Source organism: Callorhinus ursinus, unplaced genomic scaffold, assembly GCF_003265705.2.
Source record: "Callorhinus ursinus isolate GAN/ISIS: 27379988/994484 unplaced genomic scaffold, GSC_fseal_2.0 scaffold12, whole genome shotgun sequence".
Taxonomy (NCBI): domain Eukaryota; kingdom Metazoa; phylum Chordata; class Mammalia; order Carnivora; family Otariidae; genus Callorhinus; species Callorhinus ursinus.
Window position 1 is genome coordinate 37,761,308 of NW_027397074.1, and position 22,344 is coordinate 37,783,651.

The 22,344-nt window shown below is 38.9% G+C and overlaps 1 long non-coding RNA gene and 1 pseudogene across 1 annotated transcript in view; one reads left to right on the forward strand and one right to left on the reverse strand.

Annotated features, from left to right (window-relative positions):
- Positions 1-413: 413 nt before the first annotated feature.
- Positions 414-22,344, reverse strand: part of LOC112824966 (uncharacterized) — a 49,433-nt gene continuing 27,502 nt past the window's right edge. The window contains exons 2-3 of the long non-coding RNA XR_003208578.1: positions 778-987; positions 414-677 (exon numbers count right to left, since the gene is read on the reverse strand). This is a non-coding gene — a long non-coding RNA (uncharacterized lncRNA). The remainder of the gene's footprint in view (positions 678-777; positions 988-22,344) is intronic.
- Positions 8,880-9,868, forward strand: LOC112824965 (5'-AMP-activated protein kinase subunit gamma-1 pseudogene; annotated as a pseudogene).

Below are 22,344 nucleotides of genomic sequence, written 5' to 3' on the forward strand. Positions count from 1 at the left end.
GTCCAAAGGTGTTGCTCTTCTTCTCAGGGTGTCCACAGTATTAAGACCCATCTTCTCAGACAATCATCCCACAATCTCTATAGGATCAGGCTTAAATATCTGCATATTACCATGTGAACCTCAAGGAAGTTGCATACTTAGATACAATAAGGTTTCAGTTTGGTATTTAGGTGGTTTTTGTTTCTCCAACTAAGGGGTTCATTGTGCTGTTTTTCTAGAATAACTGGACTTGACTGAGCTTGACCTCATGACAGAGACCCCAGACCATATCTGTGGCTAACCCACCACTACACACCCAGAGACCTGGCAAAGAGAAATAAACTTCACATTTGGTACACTCTTATTACTTAAGCACTGCTGCTGTTCCCTTCTGACTGATCAGTAAAGTCAAACGTAAGTTTTCCCACAAATAGTTGGTGGCACTCTTGTATGTTTACTGGGTACATGGCAGCATCCAAATCTTTTGCATGGAGGAGTCTCAAGGTAGTACATTCGGGTCAAGTGGACGTGGAAATTTAAGTAGAACAAACATAAGGGCTGTTGGCTCCAGAAATAAGTTGACTGCCTTCAGATTCCATTTTCCTGTTTGCTCATTGTCTTCAGCAAGGCTGGGAAAGACTCCGAAACCACTATGAGAGGTTTCTTAAGTGGAAGCCAAGAGTATCAATGTCCATCTCCTGGAGAAAATACAAAATTTAAGACTGGGAAGGGGAATTTTTCTGGTCTGTGATTTACAATATTTTAATTGAAAAAATTAAACAGATACAGTATTCCTACCTTTAACTGTGATGAAAATCAGTTTTATGACTACCACATAGTTCCACAGACTTGAGACAGAACTTCCTATTCATGCTCCCGGGGGAGAGGTCTTCATTGTGTATTGTCATTGTATGTCTTAGCCTTCCACCGTTGACAGTTTAACCAACGATCAGGGAAAGTAGACCAGATCCACTGGCACCTTGCTCTTGGACTTCCCAGCCTCCAGAACTGTGAGAAATAAATACTTGTTATTTAAACCACTCAATCTATAGTAGTTTGTTACAGCAACCCAAGCAAACTAAGACAGTCCTCATAGTTCCTTAGAGGTTTTGCTCTATGCAGTCCCTCTGCCTGGAATGCCCTCACTCTGATCTATGCGGACCTGGCTCTTTCTTGATATCCAGAACTCTGCTTGACTGTCACCTCCTGAGAAAAGCCTTCACTAATATCATCCATTCTAGAGGAACTGTCAAGACACCCTCTAACCTTCCCTAATTTAACAATCTTCATATTACTTGGTACTTGCTGATATTTTCCTTTTTTTCAGACTTATATATCTATTTTTATTGCCTTTCATACCCAATTATAATATAAATCCAAGACAGCAAGAGGGAATTTGTATATTTGGTTTACTACTATGTCTCCAACACCTAGAAAAATGCTCAGAGCATAGTGAGCACTTGGGAAATATTTTTCATATTAATGAGGAAAGCCAGAACATCATACCAACATCCAAGGTAGCCAGCTATTGCTTCCTCTTTCCAACTTCAGAACACATTCTTTAAAGGTGTACATTATCTGAAGTCTTAAGGATTTATTTCAATAATCCATGGGATTCTAAAGTAGCAAGTGATATCTTTTCTTTAACCATATATTTACTCCGGAACTAGATTTCTCAAGACTGCTTAATTCAAATGTTCTCAGGCATTTGAGTTACAGCCTGAATTTGAGCCACCCATCTTATCTCTGCCTACTCAGCCTCTAATATTGCCTAAAAGAAATGACTTGACTGGTTCATTCGAATATGGAATGGAATTCCCCATACCAGAGTTCATGCCCTGCAGCCAGAGACTACCAAGAATAAAGCCCAGCTGGGGCTGTGGTTCCTTGCAGCAAGGGAGAAAGCACACTGTGAGGATCTGAGAGCCATCTCAGTAAGACAGTGTTGGAAAGCACTTTTTATGGGATTTGAGCTGGTGGTAGTTGATTTGGGAAGGGCTCAAGGAAGCAGGTCTTTTTTTTTTTTTTTTAGTTTTTATTTATTTATTTGAGAGAGAGCATGAGAGGGGGGAGGGTCAGAGGGAGAAGCAGACTCCCTGCCGAGCAGGGAGCCCAATATGGGACCCAATCCCGGACTCCAGGATCATGACCTGAGCCGAAGGCAGTCGCTTAACCAACTGAGCCACCCAGGCGCCCCTCAAGGAAGAGGTCTTTTCGGAGGATTGGATGCTCTCCAGAAGTGGAGGTAATTCTCTGATTGGGTATCTTCCATCATATCTAGGATAAGGGAAGACTAGAATGAGGCTAAAGCTGCAAATGTTATGGCAGCAGCAGTCACTCGGATGAACTGGAAGAAGGGACATGTGGCATTTTGTGGTTTATACCATGACCTTGTTTTCATCTGTGCTTAGATAAGGTTATGAAATTTGTTTTTGTTTTTTGGGGTGTGTGTGTGTGTGTGTGTGTGTGTGGTTTTTTGGTGTCACTTGATCACAATCAAACAGTGACCCTATCAGATTTTAGGGTGCTGGGAGATTCTGAGAACACCATGACCTAGCTATGAATGCCAGGTCAGCTGCTAACCACATAGAGACCCAGCTGTTAGGCCAGATCCCCAAGTCAGGGGTTGCTTTTCTCATTTTCACCAGCCATCTCAGAGATGACTGCACCCCTACCCCTCCGTGACTAGCCCACATATGGTTATGTTGAGCTTTTTTCTGATCATAGGATTGTGTAGCGATACAGCTTCCTCCCCGCAAATGCTGCACAAGCTATTGTAACTTGCCATGGAGAGACATAATCCTCTCTCCTCCAAACGTAGCTAGGTGTGGTAAGTAAGTCCCTGAGATTTCCTCTCTTAGAGAAGGGTACAGTTGCCTCAGAGTGGGAGGGTAAGGGTCTGGGCTAAGACAGTGACAGTGTGGATGTGGAGAAAGTAGGGTCCAGGATGTTGAAGAGGTCACATTCATCAGATCATCAGAAAGAGGAACTGAGGATTCAGACATTGCTAGCTTAGGAGACTGAGTATTAATGATGTTATCAGTGAAGATGGAACTTATTAGTCCACAGCAGGTATTGGGGGGAAGGTGATAATTTCTGTTTGGGACATATTCTATTTGTGGTGCTCAAGGTAGAGATGACCTATAGGCAGTAGAGTGCAGGATTAAATGGAGAGGGTTAGTGCTGAACCTCATCAACACGGAGAAAGCAGGAAAGCACCTTAGATAACAAAGGACAACATAGAGATGAGAGAGAAGGGCTCCTGAACAAAGAAGCAAACTGGAAAAGAAGAAACTGGAAAAATGAAAAAGTATAAGTTTATCCAAAGTCAAAATCGAAGTTAAGAAAGGACTAATAAATGCATGCTATAAAAAAAAAAATCTAAGACATCTCGGAAGTCAAAAACTATGACTGCCCAGTAAATAGTGGCCATTGTCACTCATTTGTTTATTCAGGAACTATTTATTGAGCACTAAGTGCCAAGGGTTATTCAGATCCTGGAAATAAAATAATGGGGGGGGGAGAAAAGAGACAAAAATCTCTGCCCCCCTAAAGCTTACATTATAGTGGGGAAAACAAATAATAAAATGAACAACTAACTTAAATGAGATTAAGTGGTAATAAGTATTTTGAAGAAAAACAAGACAGTGTAGGAGAATGGAAGGTATGGAAGGGAGGGAGATTTTTTCATTTTTAGATAGGGTGTTCCTCAACTATGAAGTGAGCTTTGCAAAATGATTTAAAGTACATGAAGAATGAAGTGATACAATTACCTTGTCAGAACATTCTAGACAGCAAGAAAGTTCTCGTTGTTAATGTTAGCTAGACCAACAAGAGAAGAATAGCCTTGCCTGGTGCCTTACACATAGTAGGTCCTCAGTATACGTGCAATGAATTAGCACAGTGGATATTCATAAAAGTATCAAGTAATCGACTGATTCTAGAATCTCAATCAATATATGGGCATGACAGTAGATTGATTTGGAAAAAAATAAAAAATATTTAGGAATACCTTATCAATAAAATATACATTTAAGGGTTGCAACTTAACAACTTAAAAGATCTCCTTTTGTTTCCTTCCTTTTCTCCTAGAGTAGGTATCAAAGAGATAACTCATGCAATAGATATTTGAAGGATTAGAATGTGGGTGTTTGGGTCAACTAGTTTGGGTTTTTGTGGGGGCTGATATTTTGTTGTCCTTTTGCTTCTGTCCATTGTTTCATCAAAAAAGAACTTCTTATATAAACATTACAGTCTTGCTCTGATTGACAAACAGCAGTACATGATGGTTTCTTATTGCTGAGGGATCTGATATAAAACGGATCTCTATACGCATGTACATACACAATTTATAACAAGACTCGGTGTTAAAAGTTAAATGTGTCTTGATTTTTGAGAACTGAAATATTTGCCTTTCTGCCAGTGCCATGAAGAGTTCATAAATGATGGAAGTACTTTGGCTTTCAGCAAGATGCTATTTCTTCGCAATGCTACCTCTTTGGGGGACAAATATGAAAAATAAAATGTGTCATTTTACATGATACAGAGTCTTTTTATTGTCACCTTCCTGCCTTTAGAAGTGAAAGGAACAAATCATAAAAAGACATACTGTTGGTGCAGGTTCTGTGTTAAATTTAGATATTCTAATGGAGGTTACAATTCAGTGAGTCTTTCCTGTGTCTTTTATTTCTTCCATTCCTTATCCATGGGCAGAGTGACCTGGTAATAAAGCACTGAACCTCGAATAGGATGATTTATGTTTGGCTGGCAGCCTTTCTCAGCTCATATCTCTTGGATATGATGATTTTCCTACCAACTTACTCACAGGAGTAGTTGTTAATATCCATCAGATCAAGCCCTGAAAATTTAAGAGAGGTGGATGTGTACACATGTGGCTTTAAAGACAATTTGCCAAATTTTCAGAGAACACAGTCATGATGATCAATTATATATATATATAATTATGTGTGTATATATATATATATATATATATATATATATATATACACACTTTTTTTTCAGTCTTAGAGACTGATACTTAAAAAATTAATGGAACCACACTGAGATTACTTCACATCCACTAGGATGGCTATAATAAAAAAGACAAACAATAACAAGTGTTGGTAAGGATGTGGAGAAATTGGAGCCCTCATACATTGCAGCTGAGAAAATGGTACAGTCATTACAGAACATAGTTTGGCAGTTCTTCAAAAAGTTAAACATAGAGTTACCATATGACCCAGAAGTTCCATGCCTACATATATACCCAAAAGAATTAAGAATGTATGTCCACACAAAACTCATAAACAAATGTCATAGCAGCATTATTCATAATAGCCAAAAAATCAAAACAACGCAAATGTCCATCAACTGATGAATGAGTGGTTAAATAAAATGTAGTAAATCCATACAAGGGATTAATATTCAGCCACAGAAAGGAATGAAGTACTGATAACTGTTATAACATGGATGAGCCTTGAAAGGCATGCTAAGTGAAAGGAGCCAGCTATGAAAGTCCAGATACTGCTTGATTCCTTTTATGTTGAAATGTCCGGAGTAAGTAAATCCACAGAAACAAGCAAAGATTAATGGCCTCCTAGGACTGGGGAGTTTGTGGGTAAATGAGGAGTGACTGCTAATGGTTATGGGATGTTTTTTTAATGGGTGGTAAAAATGTCCTGAAATTAGATAATGGTGGTGTGTGCACAACTTTGTGAATATACTAAAAAGTCATTGGACTGTACACTTCAGAAGAATGACTCTTATGGCATGTGAATTGTATCTCAAAGTTATTTTTTAAATGTTTACATCAAGGACTTGAAAGTTGACTATCAGATGATATAAAGGGATTATTGTTAATTTTTGATATACTATTTTAAATTTTTTAGCACAAAATTTAATTTTTGACATAATATGGTAATGTTTTCAAAACAGGTTATACAAAGATGATCATTAAATACTTATGAATAAATTTTTTAAAAATTAGTTGCAGGAGCACTAGGGTGGCTCAGTTGGTTGAGCGTTCGACTCTTGATTTCGGCTCAGGTTATGATCTCAGGGTCATGAGATCAAGCCCCACCTCGGGCTCTGCAGTCAGCAGGGAGTCTGGTTGGGATTCTCTCCTCTTCCTTGGCCTCCCCCCAACACTGCTCTCTCTCTCTTTTTTTCTCTTTCTAAAAGAAATAAATCTTAAAAAAAAAAAAAGAAGGCAGAAGTTGTTATAAGGACTATGAACTCCAAGAACAGTTGTGAAAGTCAGCAGACAACTGAGAAATGATAGTCACTGCTGGTAGGGCAGCGGGTGGAGCAGGTGGTTAACTTCATTACATCGATTCTTACAGGTTTTTTTTTTCCATTTTAGCAACTCTGAAATTAGGATGCACATACTAATCAATGGCATATCATAGATTAATTGGAAATATTTTTTTCTTAGTGGTACATAAAATGAGCATCTTATACACAATAGCTACTTATAGTCTATGAAATAACAGTATTGCTGGTACTATTATCACTACTCTTACTATGAAGACATAGACGGTTTTCATTTTCTGTCCTTTTAGCTAAATGTTCTTCCTGACACATCTGATCCTCAAAGAATGTAATTTCTTTCTTCTGTCTTTGCCCCCTCCCCCGTTTCTTGTCTCTTGTTGTCCTCATTTGTTACTCCTTGATCCAACAATCACCATCAGTGTGACTATAAGCAATCATTTTAAACTCCTTCAAAACAGGTAAATATGTGAGGTTATGGAGGTGTTCATCCTTTTACCATATATACATACGTATACATACTATCATGTCTTTCTACTTTCAGTATCATACAGCTTTGTCAATTGTACCCAGTAAAGCTGAAAAAATTTGCTTAAAACCACAAAAATAATAAAAATAGATAATAGATCATTAAATGCAAAAGAAAAGATGTTCTTTTAGAAAAGAGGCCATAGCTTGATAAAATTATCTTCCTCAAAAATGCTAAACATATAGGAAATTTTAAATGTGCAAGTTAGTCTTTATTTTCCAAGGAAAAAGAAACAAGACAATTGTATGTAATTCAAATAAGATCCTTTCTACTTAAAAACAAAAAATGATGTCTTCCATCTTCGTTTCCTTACTATCTGTAAAATGAGGATAGGGAGAGCTCTTCTGTAAGGAGTTTATGTTCTAGGCAGTGTTCTAGGCAATAGGATGGAGCAGTGAACTGTAGATACCCAAGTATTTAGCCATGGGAAGCCTACATTCTAGGGACGTGCGGGGAGAAGAACCATCCATAAACAATTACTATATCAAGTAGTTATATGCATTATAAAAATAATTTAATTGAATAAAGTGGTTAGAGTATAATGAGCTACTATTTTTTATGGATGTTCAGGGAAGCCTTCTCTGATTAGGCAATATTTGAGTAAAATTAGTAAGGTAATTAAATAATCATGATGAAAATATTCTGTAAACTATAAAGGTAAAGACGTACTTTCTTTCAACATGCTATAAAATCATCGTGTTCTGGGTTAGGCCCTAAAAAAGCACTCAGCCCAATGTCTCTGTCATTATGAAGTTCATGGGCTTGTCTGGGAGACAGATATGTAAACAATGATTGCTATGCAGTATGATAAGTACTAATGTAGAAAAGTCTAACATACCATGGAAACATATAGGAAGCAGACCATAGCAGAACGCTTCAGGGACGCAACGCCTTCGGGTCCCCTCCCTCCTCAGGAGCTTTGTGCTATCACTTTGCTCTTGCTCAATAAACCTTGCTTTGCTGCCCACCACTCTGTCTGGTGTACCTCTTCATTCCTCGAAGCCGTGAGACCAAGAACCGTGGGCACCAATGGAGAAAAAATCCTGCAACATTTATGGGGGCTCCTCCGGGATCTCCACCATCGTTAAGGACAACTAACCAATAAAGATCAAACTCCAAATGGTGGTTCAGATGGAGCCTCACCTGAAGGTCAAAACCAAACATCTACAGGGGATCCTTGATCAGGATGAGAGGAACCCTGACTGCCACCCCATCCAATGCCCCTGACCAGCAGGAAGTAGCTACGATGGGTCGTCACCTTTCTTCCCTAACAGCAGTTAGGGTTACCTCTTCACAGGGGGGAATGATGAAGGGTAGTTGGAAGGAAGGCAGGCAGGGACAAGGGGCCCCCCACCCTAAGAGGAAACCACCCTTAAAAGGATCTTCCACCACCCTGGAAGGAGTCCTCCATCCTTTCACAGGTGATAGGTAGGTGACAAAAATCTGATTGGATGATAGGCACAGGGAGGGTTCATCAGATTAAAACAGCCCCCGCTAACAAGCCCATAAAAACCCCTAGACTTAGAAACTCCTGGGACAACTACTTCAGGTTCCCTCCCTCCTTGGGAGCTTTATACTATCATTTTGCTATTGCTCAAGTTTTGCTGCCAAAAAAAAAGGCTCCATGGATGAAATACCATGTGAGTCAAATCTTTAAAAATATTTTTAAATTAAAAATACGTTTTTAGAGAAATTTCCTGTAATACTGAGAAACACACCAGAAAGAAAACAACACCTCCATTACCTCTTTGTAATTTTATTTTTTTTTCACATGGGAAAATAAGAAAAGCCTTTCCCTTCTTACCTTTAGGATTGGCAAACGTCTGTAGAAGGCACAATAGTAAATATTTTAGGCTTTGTGGTCCCGACAGCCCCTGTCATAGCCACTCAACAGTGCCACTGTAGCACAAAACAGCCACAGATGATCCACAGACGAATGAGCGTGGCTGTGGCCCAATAAAGTTTTATTTACAAAAATAGGCAACCAACTGGATTCAGTCCTAGTTCATCAACTTTTGCCTTACCCCAAACCTCAGAGATCTGTAATAAAAAGTGTGGTGCGAGAGCTTCCTAAAGCGAGCCAACCCAGTCAGCAACTCTTAAAATGGAGACAGTCACTTCTTCAGACAGGTCCCCAGCCCTGGAAAATGAGCATCCTCAAGAAACCCCAAAATCCAACAAAAGTGTGTATACTTCCTTCATGAAGTCTCACCGCTGCGATGACCTAATTCCCACGAGCTCCAAATTGGTTGTGTTTGATACTTCCCTGCAGGTGAAGAAAGCTGTCTTTGCTTTGGTGACTAATGGTGTATGAGCTGCCCCTTTGTGGGATAGTAAGAAGCGAAGTTTTGTAGGCATGCTGGCCATTACCAGTTTCATCCATATCCTGCATCACTACTATAAATCAGCCTCAGAACAGATCTATGAGCTGGAAGAACACAAGATAGAAACTTGGAGAGAGGTGTACCGACAGGACCCCTTCAAACCGCTCACCTGCATTTCTCCTAATGCCAGCTTGTGTGATGTTGTCTCCTCATTACCTTGAAACAAGATGCACAGGCTGCCAGTTATTGACCCGGAATCAGGCAACACCTTGTACATCTTCACTGACAAGCACGTCCTCAGGTTCTTCCAATGGTTTATCACTGAGTTTCCCAAGCCAGAGTTCATGTCTAAGTCTCTGGAGGACCTGCAGATTGGTACCTCTGCCAACATTGTTATGGTCTGCACCACCACCACTGTCTACGTGGCTCTGGGCATCTTTGTACAACACCGAGTCTCAGCACTGCCAGTGGTAGGTGAGAAGAGGTGTGTGGCGGACATCTACTCCAAGTTTGATGTTATCACTCTGGCAGCGGCAAAGACCTACAACAACTAGAAGTGTCTGGGACCAAAGCCCTGCAACATCGATCCCATTATTTTGAGAGTGTCCTCAAGTGCCACCTGCATGAGACCCTGGAGGCCAGCAGCAACAGGCTGGTGGAAGCAGAACTTCACTGGCTTGTTGTGGTAGGTGAGAATGGCGTGGTCAGGGCGGTTGTGTCCCTGCCTGACATCCTGCAGGCCTCGGTGCCCACAGGAGACAAGCCCTGAGCTGGGGATGGGGGGTCAGGCAGCACCAGGGGATATGCCCCACTCACTGCCTGCCCAGGGTTTCTAGGAACCACAGATGAAACCTTGTGAGAAGTATGACTTTGTTCCCTGCTCGGGAGCTGGGGAAGGTGTGGGGGGAGGAAGGAGAATGGATTTTTAGCGGTCCTTATCCTCACACGTATGGCCTAGCCCAGCCTAGCCCCAGCCCTCTTAGAGGTAGCCGCCCTTCTGGGTGAGGGGTGGGCTTTTGCCCCTCAGGCCAGTTCAGATCTCTGAGAGATCCACAGACCTCACCCAGCCTTTGGCCTCTATCTCTGCCCTTGACTCCATCCTAAGATAATAGCACAAAAAAACTCTTCCTAATGGTATTTTCATTCATCCTGTTCCATGCTATAAGGAGGAGGCTGAGGCCATTTAGTGACATTTCTTCCCATAATGGGAGCGGGGAGGATCGTGGGGAGGAGGGCCTTTGGGTTCCTGTGCTATGTGCATATGAAGGGAGATGGGGGTTAGGTGGAGGAGGAGGGCAGAGTGATTAGCTGAGGTTATTGCTTTTCATGTCAAACCTGATTAAAATGACAGGAACCGCTTCATGATAAAATAAATAAATAAAGATAAAAAGTGTGGTGAGTGTGGTGCATGTCCAATTTCCTGTTTTCGCTAAGAGTTAAAAGGTGCATAAGAATTTTTCAGGATAGTGGGTCAAGGGAGGAGCAATATAACCAAAACAGACTGAAAATTACAGCTATGAAGAAACCAAAAACAATCAATTCAGGGACTATTCAGAGAACTGAACTAACCATAGTTAATATGCTTAGACCTGGTGTTTCACAGGCTAAATCAAACTGCTCCTGTGTAATAATAAATTAATGACAATTTTCTATCTTACTGACGGGGGAGGAGGGTCTTGAGAAGGAATGACTAGAGATATCTCTAGATAAAATTTTAATTTTTCCTCCATTGTGCTTTTGGAGTCTAAGTTACCTATGGGGGGAAGAAATGTTCTTAACTTCCATTTACAGTCATTCCCTAGTGTTCAGATGTGAATAAAATGAACATAATGACTTTAACATCTTCATTTCCCCCTTGACTCCAAGTACATTTCTAAAGATCTTCTCTGATCCGCCATAGGCTTTAAGTCCACCATATTTACTCCTGAAACTTCACATCTGTTAGCCTCTGTGACACCTGTTTGTTAGGGTTTTTTGTTTGTTTGTTTGTTTTGTTTTGTTTTTGTTTTTGTTTCACACATAAGTGAGATGATCTGGAACTTCTGAGTGATTCCTCTAGCCCTGCATATCTTGGCTAAGACTTTTTTTCCCAACCCCTCCTAAATTTTTCTTCTTCTACCAGTATCCAGTTATATAAACAAAGCCAAGTAATGATATATACCACTTACCAAGAAAATCTCTCAATGGGAAAATGATGTAGGGTTGAGTTACATACTTATAACTATGGTAAGTTGAGCAAATCACTTGTGTCTGATCTATAAAATGGATATTTAATTATTTCCTAGGGTTGTGGTATCAAAAAACCACTTGGGTGAAAGCTTGAACCGGTATTCAGCAGGTCATAGGTGCTTAATTAATATTAAGCCCCTTCATTCCCATTAATTAATACATATGCCTATTTATAAGTTTAAATACACCTTCATGTATTTAAATACACCTTCATGAACTGAAATACAGAACATCAGTCTTCATAACTATAGACTTATTTGATGCTGAAAGTAACTGAAATAGTTTGGGTTTTTAAAAATTAAAGTAGCATTTAAATCATCTTGAAGAAAAGGGGAGGAGGGAATGAAGGAGAAATTAAAATAACATTCCTACCCTCGCTTCTCTTGATTTAGTGCTTCATCTTAAGCTTTAACATGCTCATAATTTCTAGTAATATATTATATATTCTGAGCCCAACTTTGTTCTCACTCGTGTTTTTCTCTCTTCTTTCACTCTGCCTTTAACTCATGTTACTTGTTGTATTTTATGTTCATCTGTAAGCTTCCCGAAATCCTTTTTGGAACACAGTGGGGTATAAATAAAATAAAATACTCTGTGTTGGACATGGCAACTTCAGAAAGAGAGCCCACGGAAATCAATAATTCTTACCACTGCCTGCAATAGTACAACCCCAGCCCTTCATCTGGGGCTTGTTGGGCAACAAAATGCAGTTTGCCTTTTCCTGAACCTGGTTTACTAATTTAAAAAATTAAAATTGCTAACATTTGTCACATCCTTAGTAAGTGCTCAATATTAGTCTGAGAACTTTTACCTGTGTTGTTTTCACATAATTTCCCCAATAATTCTAAGAGGCAGGTACTATTTATTATCCCCATAGTACAGCTGAGGAAATGGGTGACAAAGAAATTAAATAAAAGCTTCTTCAGGTCACACACGTGGTAAATGGCAAGCTGGGATCCCACTGGAGGCAGCCTGACTACAAAGCCCTTAGCCTTAGCCACTGTGTAATATGACACTCAGAGGATTTATAAAATACTTGGGAAAGACTTCTACAATGTCTTTCTTTATTTGGTTTTAGTCTCATGGATATTTATAAATCATAGGAAAGACTTTTTTTTTTTTTTAAACAAATCAGTTTACTGCCGTGGAGTGTTATTTCTTGGTCTTTTCTTCAATGTATTTTTCAAAAATTTCAATCCAGACTTTTCATGACTAGGAAAGAGAGAGAATGAGTGAAAATACCCTGCCCTTTCAAACAGTCAAATCAATTCAACAAAATATTCATAGAGACATCACTATATCAAACCCAGTGTGAGATCCTCAGGCTACAAAATTCTTTGGCTTTGTGGTATCGAGTCCATATTTCATCCAAATATGAAACATGGAGTGATAATACTGTGATGTGAGATAGGACGGTAGTAATACCTGATGCTCTGAGAGCATGAAGGGTAGGTACCACACCCAAATGGATCATTTACGGAAGGCTCCCCCCAGAAAAATTGCCTCAATTGAGGTCTTTTGGAAGATGAGATGAGAGAAGAAGTGGCAGTGTTCAGGGTATGGTGTATCAAGCTGCTTGGGACGACATGACAAAAATACCACAGTGTGAGTGGTTTAAGCAACAGACATTTATTTCTCAATATTCTGGAGGCTGGGAAGTCCAAGATTAAGGTGCCGGACAATGTGGTTTCAACTGAGACCTCTCTTCCTGGCTTGTAGACAGCTGACTCCTTGTGTGTCTTCACATGGTGGGTTGGGGAGTGGAAAGTAAGAGAGAGTACCCTCTGGTATCTCTTCTTATAGACACTAATCCTGTCAAATAAGAGTCCCCCTCTTATGACCTCAGTTAATCTTAAGTACCTTCTATAAAGCCCTTTCTCCAAATACAGTCCCCTTGGGGGTTGAAGCTTCAACATATCAATTTGGAGGGCAAACAAACATTCAGTCCATAACACATAAGCAGGGGGAGGGAGAATAGGGTTTGAGCACGGAAAATATTTCAGGAAGGCAACATAAAACTGAGAGACTGTCCAAGGATCTGCACATAATTCAATAGGTAAGGTGTTTGGATACTAGAGAGAGGCAAGTTACCAAGGTAAGCTGGAGTTTAGACTTCATCCAAAGAGCAATAGTATTAAGAAACCATTGAAAGACTTTCACCTCAGAAGGGGCATGATGGAGCTAAATTCTTAAAAGACCCTTGTTGTGGGTGCCTGGGTGGCTCAGTTGGTCAAGCGTCCAACTCTTGACTTTGGATCAGGTCATGGTCTCAGGGCCATGAGATAGAGCCCCACATCGGGCTCCAGGCTCAGCACAAAGTCTGCTTGAAATTGTCTCTCTCCCACCCACCCACCCACCCCTCCCTGCCCTGCTTGCATGCCCTTTCTCTCTCTCTCTCTCTAAGTAAATAAATAAAATCTTAAAAAAAAAAAAAAAGGACTTGTAGTAGGGAGAAGAGACTGGAGAGCATCAAGAGAGAAGGCAATCTGTGAAGGAGAAGGAGACGGTAGTTTTAGGGTAGTGACAGGACAGAAGTGGACAGTTAGAGACATTTAGGGAGTCAAAACAGCATGACTTGGTGAGAAATTGAACACTGGAAGAGGGAGAGAGAGGTGTCAAAGGTGGCACCCAAGTGACTGGCTTGGGCTTCCGCAGCACTTGGCACTGGAGGAAACAGGAGCTTCCATATAGAACACAAAGACAGAATTGTCACTGCGTCCCAGGCAAGGCAGTGCGAAAACTCTCTCTTAGTTGCTAACCACCCCAAACGTGGCTGGAGTCTATGACACCCACAGCTTTCTGTCACTGAGCCTACCTTTGATAGCCACCTTTAAGCCTAAGAGTTTGAAGGCTAGTAACACCTCATTAGTGTTTATCAGCTTTTACCAATTTCCACATAGGCTTGTGTTCTGAATATCCCTTTTGTCTTTGATTTATTTTCTCAAAGTATGTGGGGAATCTAGAGCTAAAAGAAATAGACCTCTGTGACCTTGTCAGTATATATCTAAACAAAGATGTAGTTAAATATTGTAGTAACAATAATAGCGATTGATGTTATGGAGTGTTACCGGGTACCAAGTGCTGGGTTAAGACGTATAAATATATGTTAAATTTAATCCTGACAACCACTCTCTGAGGTAGGTACTGTTATTATCTTATAGGTAAAGACACTGAAATTTTGGATTTAAGTGACTTGCTGGTAAATCACCCAGCTCAGAAGTCAGTCTCAGACAGATTGGCTTTTGATGTTCTAATCCTGATTTTAATATCATTTCGTCTTTCCAATTCTATCTCTAGGATGGTTTAACAACTGAGATATAATTTTAAACATTTTATGTATCAAATTGTTAGCATTTGTACTGTGATTTAAAATAACTTTCTAGTTATTATAATAATGGAGTCTTACTGTGAGAAAGTTGAAAAAGAAGAAAGAAAATAAAAATAATCCATAATCCTACCACCTGGAGATAACTATTATTATAATTTTGATAAATTTCATGCTACGATTTTTCAGTACATATTTTTTTAGTTCAGATCAGTATTTATACATCTTCACCATGCTTTTTTTCATTTAAATTATAAATATAACCCTGTCTCCACGCTATTAAACATGATTTACAAATGTTATTTTCAATGGCTAAAAAATATTTCATTGTAAGGATATATTATAATTGATGTAACCATTCACACATTTTGAACATTTAGTTTTTTTCTCATTTTCCTACTGCTATAAATAACATATGTGGTATTTCAAGTTATTTCTTTTAAATGTATTACCAGAAGTGTAATTATTGCTTCAAAAGGGTAGTCACATTTTTATGGCTCTTACTATTTTTGAAAAACAGTGAAACAATAGACACTCTCATCAACAGGAAATAAGAATTCCTGCTTCCTCATACCTTCACCAGTACTGTGTATTATCACTTTTAAAGCTCTATTAATAATTTTAATCCTTTTAATAATTTTTATTTTTATTTTTTGGCTACAAACAACATTTAACATTGTTATATACCTTTGAGGTTGTTTTTATCTTTAAAAGAATTTTCGTTTTCTGTCCCTCATCCATTCACCTATTTATTCATTTTACAAATATTTATTGAGCAACTATTACACACCAGTTTCTATTTGAAACTTTAGAATAATGGCAGTAAACCAGAAAGGCAAGATCTCTGATCTCATGGTGCTATCAGACTAGGGAAAGTCATATAGTAAATGGATTAAAAAATTTTTTTTCTTAAATCCGATCAGAAAGGGCTATGCAAAGCATTTATTTAAAAGGGATAATGTAGGGGCACCCGTGACTCAGTCGTTACGCGTCTGCCTTCGGCTCAGGTCATGATCCCGGGGTCCTGGGATGGAGCCCCGCATCGGGCTCCTTGCTCAGCGGGAGGCCTGATTCTCCCTCTCCCACTCCCCCTGCTTGTGTTCCTGCTGTTGCCATCTCTCTCTCTGCCAAATAAATAAACAAAATCCTTAAAAATTATTAATTAATTAAAGTGGTAATGTAAAACAATAGAGCATAGTTCTTAAAAGTTTTGGTCTCGGGAGCCCTTTACAATTTTTTAAATTACTGAGGGCGCCAATGTGGGCTGTATCTGTCAACATTTAGTGTATTCAAAATAAAAACCAAAAAATTCTTAATACACAGGAACACTCGAGCACCCATTCCATTAATAGCCATCAGAGAGATGTGGTCACCTACCAAGTAGCCTCTGGAAAACCCCACCATGCACTCATAAGGAAATGAGGATAAAAAGACAAAGAATGACAGTGCGATTATGAAAACAGCCTGACCTCATAGATCCCTTGCAAAGATCTCAAGGACTCTTGGAATCCCCAGACCATATTTCAAGAATCACTCTGATGGAAAATGACTTGATACTCTGCATTGGGAGGTTAGAGAAGGTCTCTCTGAAGCTACGACATTTAGCTCAGGAAGCAAGTGATGAGAAAGAACAGTAGTGAGAATGTCAAAGGGAAGAGCATTCAGTTTGTGAGAATTCGTCCAGTCATATATGTGCACACACATACATATATATGACTTGATGAAGCCTAGCATATATATATATACACATGTCTATAGATACAGACACATACCTTTATAAATATACTATGCTTCAATGAAAATGTTTTTCAGCAAGATTTAAAAGGATAGATACTATAAAGGCTAATTAAAAAGTAAGGAAAACCATACATGCTAAGAGTGGCTTTACTAGACTCGCATTTTTATTAATATTAAAGACATTCAAGCCAAATATATGAAGATTTCAGATCAGGTGCCTTGCCACTGGAAAAATAAAAATAGACTTGCTCTAAACCCTGAGGGTCACTATCTCTGGAGGATAAGGTCTTCCTGAGAGTCGAGTTCTATATTGACTCTTGCATTGTTTTGAGTAGGGGAAAAAATAAATATTCACAAATTTGGGTCCAGAAACATAATTTCTACCCCTGAATTTAGGGCACCAGATGGTCAAACAACAGCTTCTTATTTATTTGCAGTCTCTCATCAAAAAATTGGTGCCCAACAATTGAATGAACTACTTTTCTTTATTCTTTTCCAAAAATCTATATTTATTTTTACATTACCAAGTGAAAATAGTGTCACTGTAATTTTGTAATACATTAAAAAATATAAAATCTTAAACCCTAATAAATTATTAACTTTTTTCTTTTTTCCTTTTTTTTAAATCAGCCTGATTTTTACCTGATACAATTAAATCTCACAATATTGTATACTGCTTTTTCTTTAATTATAATTTACTTATTCACTTATTTAATTATACTTATGATTTATGTTCTGCCCTTCTATTAGAATATAAATGTTACAAGAACAGGACAAGGGAGTGATGCTTATTTTGTTCATTGGTATTTTTCAAGTGCTTGAAACAATACTTGATACATTATAGGTGCTCAATAAGTCCTTTTGTTGATTTAACATTGAATATAGCATATGTATCTTTTCATATTGCTATAGTCTCCTAACTATTCCTTTGGGTAAACTCTATTCTTCACTCTTGAGGAGCATAATCCAGAATAAAAGCTTCCTACTCAATGTTTTATATTTCACATTCTAAGACACTCCCTTCAGGTCATAATTCAAACTCGAACGCTTATGTAAATTTAGGCAGTTAAATAAATTAGCATGCGGGATCTAAAGGAAGTTTGCAATAAGGAATGGTGTGGTCTGTGGAAAATTTGAGAGCGCATCTCCTACCATATCCAGAGGGGACCCCAGCCATTCAACTCTAGCCAATGATAGGCATGCAAGAATTAGAACCCAGTGAGTGCTACCAGGTCATCTGATTTTTTATGAAAAGGCAGAAATTGGAAATTCCATCCCTATGCTGCTGATTTTCAATGTTGCCAACTAAATCAAATTTTTATAAAGCACTGTGAAGGCCTACCCACATGGCCAAACAAAATGAATCCAAGGACACAAGAATATGCCACTTCACACACAGTAGAAAAGCTCTTATTAAAAGACAAACAAAGACAGAAAATAAACAAGTATTGGCAAGAATGTGGAGAATTGGAACGCTTGTGCATTGCTGGTGGGAATGTAAAATGGCACAGTCGCTCCGGAAAATGGTGTGGATGGAGATGGCCGTTGGCTATGCCTGCATAACAACGTGCATGTAATGAATACCACCGAACTGAACACTTACCAATGGCTACAGTGGTAAATTTTAGGGTGTGTACATTTTGCCAGGTTTTATTTATTTTAATGAATCCATGGGAATCCATCTCCAGTTTGAGACCCCGAGTCCAGCTCTCTCTGTGTGCAAGCGCTCGCGCATATGTGACTGCAACGCTTTGATCTTCTGTGTGGTGAGTCACTGTATAGAATGGACTGCTCCAAAGGAGTAGGTTATCAGTAGAGATAAAACAAACACTAGACCAGGATGTTACAGAAAAGAGTAAGTGCTGACTCAGTCTGGGCTTTTAACCATCCAACATTTAAGTGCCTTTAAATCCTACTATTCTATGAGTGTCCTTGATCGCATACAGTCTTTTAGAATAATTTGCCTTCCAAATTCCATTTCCGTGACTATCCATGTTTCTATCTGAAGCCCTAGGAAAGATGCCTAACTTCGCTGTGATTTTCTAGCATCATCAAAATAAAGACAACAGTACTTGCAAACAAAAATAGCTAGAATGTGCTTTAAGATCCTTCAGCTGATATTGTATAAGCAGAAAAAAATTATTACTGTGACTAATACCTACTGTCCTTCACATGGTAAATCATACTTAACACCATCACATGCTATGAAAGCTGGTCAATAGGGTATGGACTGAAAAGAAAAACTCATGAAGTAAGCAATTAAAAAATGAGTAATATTTTTTAATTATGTAGAAGATAAATATATCCAACCCAGTTAAAATTTTGGTTTTGTTTTTTCCACGCTCCATCTGAATATTCCGAAGTTAGTATTCCCATAAACAGGGTCGCCATTTTGCCAAGAAGAGACAAATGGAGATTAGTTTAAAGCAATAAAAACTGCCAATTCGGAGTCCAGTTGATTTTTTTTTTTAAAGAAACAAAAAGTAAAAGAAGAAAATCTAATAGATTACAGCCACTTGGAACAAGTTCCAAAAGGGTATCTGAAATCTTATCTCCTTTTTTCTCTCCTGTTTGCTTTCCCTCACTCCCCTCAGAAAATCCTCGTCTTAGCTGGCAGCAAGAAATGCCACATAGCCTTAGCAAATCAAATATTTTTTCTTGGAGACAGTCTCTGGGGAAAATGGAGCTACCTGAAAGGCTAGATGGAATTTAATTTTTAATCCAGAAATGTGTCCTTAATAGGAGTCCTTTACATAGCAGATACCGTTTTTTATTATTAATGTGAGTGTTACGGGACCGCAAAGCATGTCATCTCCTCGCAGAGCTCCTTTAACGAGGTGGCACTAAGGACAGTCTGCCTCCTTTTTCACAGCTGGCCCATAGGACATTTGCTGAGTTAAAAGAGATGAGAAAGATAAAACTTTCTATATTCTGTCTTGGCAGAGGTACTACAGAAAAGCACAAATTATCTGGGGTTTTTTCTTTTTAATCTGTGACTGGTTTAAATAGTTTAATATGTAGCTGGAAGTGGAGCATTTGTTCTCAGACATATTGGTATTCCTTTGTTTAGTGGATTTGGAGTCTTCTAAAATAAGGAAAGATGACCAATTCTAAGACTGAAAACACAAATATTATAAATCAGGTTTATGGTTTGTTTAGGTAGAAATTAGAAAAGCACCCAAAACAGAATAAAGTTTGTAAAAAAAAAAAGTGTTTTTTTTTTATTTCTTTAAAGTAATCTCTACACCCAACGTGGGGTTCAGACTCACAACCCCAAGATCAGGAGTCTCATGCTCCACAGCCTGAGCCAGCCAGGTGCCCCCATTTGTTAAATTTTTTAATTGAGGTAGGCAGAGTAAACATCTTCATGTGTAGAATTAGTAATGTGATTCTGAACCAAACTGAATATTTCATTCAATTTGTTAACGTGTTCTCAATGAAAAAAAAAATGGCGGGGGGGCGGCGCCTGGGTGGCTCAGTTGGTTAAGCATCGGCCTTCAACTCAGGTCATGATCCCAGGGTCCTGGGATCAAGCCCACGTCAGGCTCCCTGCTCGGGGGGAGGGAGGGGGGTCTGCTTCTCCCTCTGCCATTCCCCCTGCTTGTGTTCTCTCTCTCTCTCTCAAATGGTTAAATAAAATCTTAAAAAAGAATAAAAAAGCATCAGCAAATGAACTGCCCTCTCTCCCTTGCTTCTCCCAAACTTTGAACAGTATTAGGTTGAATCTTACATGTGACTGTTTTTTAAGTCAGACAAACTTGAAACTAGCAATTTCATATGGTTCAAACTTTACAGTGGTTTCTTTCAAATCATGAAATTTTAGAATATCTGAGCTAAGATACTGCCCACGTTGTATACAAATGACCAGGTGTCCCCTTTGTGTAAAGACCATGTCAACTAGAACATTTTAGGCTCTGGGCTTTGTGAAGAGCCACCTGTGCTCTTGGAACTATCCATGTGGAGATGTATTTCCTGTTAAAAGAATGTACCATTGTCTTGCTCTCATGCAATGACAATTGCAGTAATGCAGGGATAAGTGAAAAGCCAAGCGGAGTATCAAGACACAAAATAATCCTCCACGTTTGTTTTCAAAATATTCTGACGTGTTGTGTGGCAGGCTAGAAGCAACAGACCCACCAGGGCTCAGCCTTGCCCTGTCTCATTTATGTCCCAGTGAATCTTGGAGAATGTCCTTTTGCTCATAGCATATCAAAGGGAAGGATCAAGTACTTGGTATTACTGTGAAATGTAATTTGCACACCACTTTATATGTTAGTAGAAGGCAACAGTGTGAAGTTCAACAAACTGAGCCTTCTCTGAGGAGCATTATCAATGAGATTCCAGGCCCTCACACACGGTTGTTTTCAGTCGTTGGTGGTTTATTTTACCTATCCTTTCAATTTATCAACCATTTGAGAATAGACTCTCGGTCTTCAGGATTCTAATACCAGTCACACAGCTAAAATTAGAACTCCAAAATATTTGTCGAGTGCCTTTAGTCTCTATGACTCTAGAAAATAAAAAGAATCCAAGAGCATTGGGAGGGAGAATAGAGACCTCTTCACTGTTTAGATAGTCTCCCTCTAATCATTTATGGTTCCTGCTCCAACAAACTAGAATAGCCCTAGTCACTTATTTATTCCTCCTCTAATTCTGCCACTTGAGTGAAAATCCAAGTCACTCTTAATTTGTCTTATTTTAGTAACATATAATCTGGCTAATTTGCTCCTTGAAAATTAAGTTCCAAATCAAACATCTCCTTTTAAGCCCGGGTCCATGTTATGTCCAAATATCCAGACAAGTTGGGGGAGGGGAAGGAAATCTACCAAATATCTGGATGATTCGTGTCAGAGAGCACAATATCTAAGCAGGTGGAAATGCTGCATGAATCAGAAACACTCATCTGCGTGCTAATGGACCATTTATTTGCAATTCATTTTCCTTGGGAAAAAAAAGTCCTATGTCAGTCTTTCTAATTTTGAGTGCAATATGCATATCTGTTGATATTTAAAGAAAAGAGCTGCACACATACAGGTATTCACATCCCTGAGTTGCGTAATTGGTTTCCATTTCAAAATAGAAAGACACCAGCTAAATGATTCACATGAGGTATTTCCAAACACTCACTTGATAAAGTGATTAATACTGTAAATACCGATTCAAGGCTTTTCATAAACTGATGAATTTTGCTAAACATTAAATGATGAGAAGAATCCAAAAGCTCAAATTGCAGAAAATTCAGAGTTGCGTTATTTCAAGGGCAAACATACCCACATAGTCAGCCCAGTTGTAGGGGTTCGGCTACCTGAATCAACAATGTTCTGGTTCCAGCTAAAATTTTGTGCCATTTCCAGCTTAAATATCAACAGAACAATCAGGCTCCTGTGTCTGCCTGGGACTTCCAGGACTCAAGCCTCATTCCAAGAATCTCCCCATTGGCTGGTGCCCAATTCATTTGTATGATTGCGGAGACTGCACAAGAAAAATACTGGAGTTTTACAAGGCTCTTCTTTTTTCTGTCATTTACCAAGATTGAGTTGCCTGCTTTATCTATCCCAATTTGAGAATGGAACCTGGGCAGAGAATGAAAGCCAATCAGCAATTGCATAATATCCTAATTCACATGATCATGGTATTTTTACTCTATTATTATTCTCAGTATTGTTTTGACAGCTTCTAAGGCCTTTGGGCATCCAACTTGTGCTCAGAAGTATATTCGGACCTTCATGTCAGTTTTTGTAGGCCAACAACCGTTAAACACCCAGGATTAGAAAAAGAGCTAACATATTTGATTGCTTGTATGGGTTATTTCAATCCTAAAAGGTGGGTAAATTTGTTATTCCTATTTTAAAAATGAGAAAACTAAACTGATCAAGGTCACTGTGTCAGTTTCCTAGGACTGTTGTACCAAAGTCCCACACATGTGCTGGCTTAAAACAGCAATTTATTGTCTC